The following is a 7670-nucleotide window of genomic DNA, read 5'->3' as shown; positions in this document are numbered from 1 at the left end:
TCAAAGCCATTGCTCTTCCATCCTTTTCCCTGTCTTCTATTTACTGACTCATTCAGAATTTTAAAAGTATTTTAAAGGATCTATTTATTTATTGTATATAAGTACACTGCAGCTATCTTCAGACACACCAGAAGAGGGCATCGGATCCCATTACAGATGGTTGTGAGCCACCATGTCATTGCTGGGATTTGAACTCAGGACCTCTGGAAGAGCAGTCAATGATCTTAATCACTGAGCCATCTCTCCAGCTCCTAAAAGTATTTTTTTGGGGGGGAGACTTTTTAATCTTCACCATGTGAGGAATTACAAGAACAATAAATTAAGTCATAAATTGAACCATAATCTTCTTTATACAAAGTATTAAGATACAATTGCACTTCTAAAATAAAATCATAGGTGTGCCGTTGTAGTCATTAGGTAAACTAAGTTAAATGCTATATATTAAAGAGAAACATCCATGAGGCAAATGTATGGATGTGCTCCCTGTTTCATCGAGCATCGAAAACCACCGATCTTTTAGTCCTCTTCTTGTACATTACTCTTTCCACATTCTCTGCATCTGATTGGATCCCTAGGTTTTATTTCATCTTCGGTGTGACACTGTCCACAAATATATATCACTGGCTGCTGCTTTGGTGGTTGAACATCCTTCTGGGTGTCCATTGTTAGTGCCTCCGCAGCTCGAAGAAGCGCCCCTCCTCCTATTTGTTAAGGGGAAAGATGTATATGATCTGAAGAGAGCCCAAAGTATAATCAAAGTATTTATTGCCTGATGATGCCACGTTAGACAGAGTGCCTAAGTAATTCTCCTGTTGTAATAATTATGACATGTGGTATGGGGCAATGGCCCAGTTGTCTTGCTTTACACTCATAAAGACCTGAATTTGACTCCTGAGGCCCACATACAAGGCTGGACATTATGTCATTACCTTAGCCAGCCAGCATAGCCCAACTGTGAGCCCTAGGTCCCTCTGAGAGACTCTGTCTTGAAAAACAAGATGGAAGACAGCCAGAAGGCTCAGCAGATAAAAGGAGCTTGCTGCAGAAACCTAGTGCCCAGGGTTCTATCCCTGTGGCCCATGATGGAAGGAGAGAACTTACTCACTTCTACACCCGTGTGCACCCCACATGTACACCGTCCACACAATACTAATAAATATAATAAAAATATTCAAGCAAAAACAGAGCCAGGTGTGCTGGTGCACACTTTTAATCCCAGCACTCAGGTAGTAGAGGAAGGCCGATCTTTGTGGGTTTGTGGCCAGTTTGGTCAGCAGAGAGAATTCCAGGCCAACCAGAGCTATACAGTAAGACTCTGTCTCAAAAAGCAAACAAACAAATAAACAAATACATGTGTGTGTGTGTGTGTGTGTGTGTGTGTGTGTGGATTTATGTCAGTGATGGAGTACTTACCTAACAGGTATGAGGCCATAGGTTCAAATGCAACACCCTAAGAAAGCACAATACAACTGATTATAAAGGCAGGAAGAACCATGCTATTTTTTCATCGTTGAAATGCTCCTTACCCAGTGACACCCTTCCTCCGGCAAAGTTCTACCTCTTTTTATTAAAAAATTACTCTATTTATTATATATAAGTACACTGTAGCAGTCTTCAGACACACCAGAAGAGGGCATCAGATGTCATTACAAATAGTTGTGAGCCACCATGTGGTTACTGGGATTTGAACTCTGGAAGAGCAGTCAGTGCTCTTAACTGCTGAATCATCTCTCCAGCCCAAAGTTCTACCTCTTAAAGATTCCCACAACTTCCTCAAAGAGAACACCAACTTGGAATCAACTGTTCAAGTACAGGAGCCTGTTGGGGACATTTCTCATGCAAACCCAACATTAAGTGAGCATTCTTACCTGCTGAGTCAACTAGCTCACTAGCCTTCCTTCCAGATACATTTTATAATAAACTTGCCTGTTCTTACAGGAAGCTTTACTGGAATTTGACTTTTATTCAGCAGCATTCCATTTTGGCACACTGTCACCAAATAGTTCCACACGCTGGCTCTGCAAGTGTTCTTTAAACCTCACTGTGATCCTAAGCACATATGAAGAAGCTGGACATGGATTAATTAAGTAACTGGTTTCATGTCCTCTTGCTAGCAAGCGGCAGAGATGGGATTTGTAGCAAGGTACAAATATCTGACTCTAGAAAGCACACCCTTACCCTTCTTGCTACTTCTCTTAGAATATAATGATTTCATTCAAGAAAATTTTGTCATTGTGGTATGGTGGCACATGCCCTCTAACACATGGGAGACTGAGGCAGGAGGATCAGTAAAGAAATATCCTCAGTTACAGGTGTGGTCAGTAAGGGTTACATAAGAACATGTCTCTAAAGAAAAAAACAAAAAAGCTACTCTGAAAGCCACAAGTTATGATGCACACATAACCAAATCCAAGAACCATACCTCACAACCAATCTCCTGAGTGGCTCAGAAATGGCACCAAGAAATCCCGATCATGAAAGTTTGAATCTTTCAAGAGAGTTGACCCAGAGCTCCTGAGGACTTTGTGCTTTGTCAAGAAGACCAGAAAGGCCTGAAGCAAATATCAACACTGCCAAGGCAGCAGGTACCAGGCCAGACTGCTGTGGCAGGTACCTCAGGAGGTAATGTTCAAGATGCCAAAGTCACCAAAGTCACAGCCACAGACCCTGCCAACTTGCTTTCCTTGCCCACAACAAGCTTGGGAAACCGATTTGTGGCTACATGGTCAAAAGGCCACAGGCTCAGGTAACCGAAGACCAAGGCTCAAAGCAAGGCCTCTCTGGTTCCTCTCAGGCCTCAGCCCGATCAGGCTCCCAAAGGTGCTCAGGACTCCGTGAAGGCCTCACTGCGAAGCTTCTTGGTTGTGAAGACTGACAACCCCCCAAGACACAGTACAGATATCTGGTGTTCTGTGCTATTTTTACAGATAAACTATAGGCAAGAAAAAAAAACCTACAAAAATACACCCAGAAATTTTTACTAAGCCAGATGTGGTGGTACATACCTGTAATCTCAGCACTTGAAGGACAGGAGCTGGAGGGAGAGTCAGGAGTTTGAGGCCATTCTCAGATATGGATTGTGTTGAATGTTAGCACGGGCTACACGAGATCCTGGCCAAAAATAACATAGCAATACAACAAGCAGACAAAGAGCGACAATAATGTTAACCCTTTTAAGCCTGGAGTAGTGGTTCAAGCTGTACTTCTAGCACGTAGGAAACAAATTAAAGGATTGGCTGCTAGTTCAAGACCAACTGGAGCTACAAAGTAAGGCCCCGTCTCAATAAACAAAAAAAGTATTGTTTGCCTATCCTGTCTCAGGGACCGTTCTTGACCGTTCTCACGGAATGGCAACCATGAATAAAATAAGATTAAACATGAAACAAAATTCCTGCTCTCCTGGAGTTTATGTTTGATGAGGCTGTGGAAAGCTTACAGAATGAGTGTAAGAAGTATTGTTTTGTTGAAATGTTTTATTATTCGATTTATATGGGGGACACAGCTATTTTCAGTTCTACATGCTGGGGTTTTACCCAAATGATATGGCGGTTCATTAGGTATAAATATGTAACACAGTTCGGTCGACTGGAAAATCCTGTGGTTGGTTGACAAGAGCTGGGAAGGCCCAGGAAATAAAGAGCCAGCCCATCAAGGTGGCAGAGCTGTCTAGACCAAAGCTCCTGTGTGGCAGGAAATCAGACCACACCTGTGTCCTGCAGGTATTCAAGGGACAGAGAAAACAGGAACATATGCAAAATGCTTGAGCCTTTGTGGGGCCTTTGAAATGGGTTCAAACCAAGCTCAAGATTGGGCTCCTTATGAAATGATCAGATGCTTTCCGACACTATTTTCTAAGAAACTTCGTATTGAAATGTGCTAGACACATAGAAAGCACTAGGGTTGGAAGGTGCCACCCCACAAATGTCACTGGCAGAACCAGTACCCAAAGAAACTGAACACACTAGTCCTCCAAGAGTTCTTATGCCCTATGCAGTTGACCACCTCAGTGGTGGTCACTGTTGTTTTGTTCAGACAAAGGTCTTCCGATATAGCCCTGATGGCTGGGCACTCAGTATATATTCCAGGCTGAGGGAACCATCTTGTTTCCCTCCCCTAGTGCTGAGATTACAGCTGTGAACCTGTCGTAATATTCATCACCATAGATTCATTTTAATGTTTGTGAATGTCAGATAAACAGAACCACAGAGCGTCTGCTTTCCCTGACTTAACAGTATGTTGGTGTGGCCCACACTGTCGGCACAGAAGGCTGTGGTTTGGCCATTCTTGACCAGTATACTATCCCACTGGGAGAGGACACCTTCATTCTTCCCCACCAGGACATGGAGGCTGATTCCCACGTGCAGCTAGGCAGATAGTGCTGCTAAGAACATTTCCCTGCATAGTTTGAGGGAACATATGCATTCCAAGAACTCTCATGCAGGATATGGTCCTAAGAATGAAATTTCTGGGTACTAGGGATATATGAGATTAAACCACTTTTAGTAGCTATTACTAAATACTTTTCCGAAGTTATGTTTGTTTGTTTGTTTTAGATTGCTTTCAAAAATGTTCTTTTGAGGGGCTAAAGAGATGGCTCAACGCTTAAGAGCACTGATTTCTTCCAAAGGACCAGGGTTCAATTCCCAGCACCTACATGGCAGTTCCCACCTGCCTGTAACTCCAGTTCCAGGGGATGCAACACCCTCACACAGACACACATGCAAGCAACATAGAATGCACATAAAATAAAGATAAACATGAGGAAATTTTTTTTTCTGGCAGTTGTAGTGCACATGTTTAGATCCAGCACTTGGGAGGCAGGGACAGGTGGATCTCCATGTGAGAGACCAGCCTCGTCTACAAAGCAAGTATTAGGAAAGCCAGGGTTATAAAAAGAAACCTATCTCGAAACCCAAAAAACCAAAAACAAACAAAATGTTCTTTTGGGGGGGCTGGAGTAATGGCTCAGTGGTTAAACTTTTTAAAAATCTAAAACAAACAAACAAACAAAAAGTATGTTCTTTTGGTCTATCTTCTAAGTATAAATATTTTTTTCAAAATTTATTTATCAATTTTTAACTTTATTAATATGTGTGCACATGATGTTTGTGCATGTGTGGTACTTGGGTGGAACTGGGGTTCTACTTCCACGTGGGTTCTGGGGAACCTAACTGACCTCAGGCTTTATGGCAAGTCCCTGTACTTCTTTGGTCATCTCTCCAGCCTTCCATGGTTGGTTATTCATCCAGTATGAACAAGTGGGGCTCATTTACATAAAGTATCGTATTTAATCTTCTCAAGAGCCCTCTGGGACACATCTTATCATCTTCTCTCTGTAGGTAAGGCAGTTTAGAGAAGTGAACAGAACTGTCCACACAGCTGAAATGCCTAGATCTAAACTTAGTCTGAGTCAAGAGTGTGAGACCTTGTCATTTTTTATGCCTACATAACTTTTTAAATAAAATGCCTCTCAGGAGCATATAGTATCTTTGCATTTGATTTCAATGAAATCGCATACATTTGGTGCCTGCTATGTACTGAAAACATTTGTACTACTCATACTTATATTAATTTACTTTTTTCTAAATATTCCACCCTATTTTCTGGTTAGAAGGCACCGAGACTTGAATGAAATCTTTGTTTGTTTGTTTAGTTTTAGTTTTTGGTTTTTGGAGATAGGGTTTCTTGGTAAACCAAGCTGGCCTGGAACTCAGAGGTCTGCCTGCCTCTGCCTCCTGAGTGTTGGATGGAATTAAAGGTGTGGACCACCAAGGTCTGACAGTTACTTGCTTTTTTAAATGTATGAGTGTTTGTCTGCATGTATGTACATATGTGCATCACATGCGTATGTAGTGCCCACAGAAGCCAGAACAAAGCAATGATTTTCCTGGAACTGGAGTTACAGATGGCTGTGAACAAATATGTGTGAGCTGGGATTTGAACTCGGGACCTCTGCAAGAGCAGTCAGCACTTTTAACTGCTGAGCCATCTCTCCAGCTTCTTGAGTGGAATTTGGATGATTATGGGAGAGACAAGGAGTAGCTGGAATGGGTAGATACTAGGATACTGGTTATGGTTTGAGAGTGCTTTCTCAAGGGGAATGGTCGGGATGGAGAAAGGAAAATGGCTAACCAAGGGAGAAGCGGTAAAGACCCTTTGCTCTAGTTTGGCTTCTGTGGCTCTGATAAAACACCCTGACCCAAAGAAACTTGAGGAGAAAAGGGTTTATTTCAGTTTATACTTCCAGGCAACAGTCTGTCACTAAGGGAAGTCAGGCAGGCAGACACTGTGGAATAAGGCTGCCTACTGGCTTTCTCCCCCTCACTAGTTTGTTTAATACAGCCCAGGCCCGCCTGTCCTAGGGCCCTTAGTGGGATGTGGCCTCTCAGTCAATCATCAATTGAGACAATTCCTTGCTTTTTTCTCTCTCCCCACCTCTTGTCACATCATCCCCAATAAACCTCTTCCACGTGGGACCATAAAAAAAAAAAAATTGACTGAGGCAATTCTTCAATGAAGGTTTCCCTTTTCCTACTGGCTATAGGTTGTGTCAAGTTGACAATAAAATCAATCTATTACACCCTGCAAAGCCTTTCTAAAAACAAACGAATAAAACCATGTGTTGTGTGCACACGCGTACCATGGCCTATGTGAGGAAGACAGCTTGCTAGAGTCAGGTCCCAGGGACTACAGACTCAGGTTGTCAGGCTTCACAGCAGGAGCCACCTCACAGCCTCTGCAAATTCTTTCATTCAAGATCCATCCAGTTCTGGAAGGCTAAAAGCGGGCAGAATGAACTTGAGGCACATCAGCCAACCTGGCATGGCTGGGTTCTTAAGTATGTAAACACTCAGAGTGACTGATGACGTGACCTGCCACCTAAGGCACAGTTGCTCTGGGTTGAGTGGTGCCCAGGTCCCTGCCAATGCATCAGGCTCTTGCGGTCCTATGCTGGGAGTGGGAGGGACTGAGCCCCAGGTGACACATGGTAGCACTGCCAGAGGGCTATCCTCGATTCTCTTGGCTGGTAGCCAAGGGGACTTCAGGGATCCTGAGGGAGAGGCAAGAGAATACCTATGGGTCAGTGTTCTAGGCAGGAACAGAATGCTCCGAGTCCTGCCCTCTGGCCCAGCTCCCTGCACAGCTAGTGCCTGAGAGCGTCCAGTTGTTGGACAGTTTCACCTCTTCGTCACAGCCTGCTCAGGGCCGGTGCTCAGTTTCCTTTTGACCCTAATTTCAGATGGCCCACGAATGGCCCACGATGGCATGCTCATGATTCAGACTGAAATAGCGGCCTGCTTTGCATGCCTGTGCAGCCTGCATTTCAGTTCTTGTTTCTTTGAAAAGGATATGTTTGGGAAGGAGCATGAAATGTCAGGTTCTGGTCTGGTATTCCCCCACGAGACCCTTCAGCAGCAAAGCCTGACCTCTGTGGGGTTCCCGTTCAGGACACACTCCCTGCATACATAAGAGGTTCTGATTTACAAATAGCTGGTGACGCCACAGTGCTGTGAGGTGACATCGTTCCCCTTCCATGGGGATGTCACTTGGCCCGGTCCAACCCATCCTCACTTAAACATGTCTATTAAAGACAAGACACTTCCTAGAACCATGTGCACCAGAGCTGGCTAGCCTGTGCTAATATCTAATCCCCATACCATGAAGACATC

General features: G+C 43.8%; 1 pseudogene across 1 annotated transcript; it reads right to left on the bottom strand.

Moving 5' to 3' along the window:
• Positions 1 to 488: 488 nt before the first annotated feature.
• Positions 489 to 663, bottom strand: LOC308431285 (DNA-directed RNA polymerases I, II, and III subunit RPABC4-like; annotated as a pseudogene). Its single transcript has one exon. The product of its transcript is annotated as a DNA-directed RNA polymerases I, II, and III subunit RPABC4-like (transcript).
• Positions 664 to 7670: the final 7007 nt, after the last annotated feature.

Source organism: Micromys minutus (genome assembly GCF_963924665.1).
Source record: "Micromys minutus genome assembly, chromosome: 16".
Lineage (NCBI taxonomy): Eukaryota > Metazoa > Chordata > Mammalia > Rodentia > Muridae > Micromys > Micromys minutus.
Note: the sequence above shows the minus strand (reverse complement) of the source record. Positions and strands in the feature narration are given on the sequence as shown.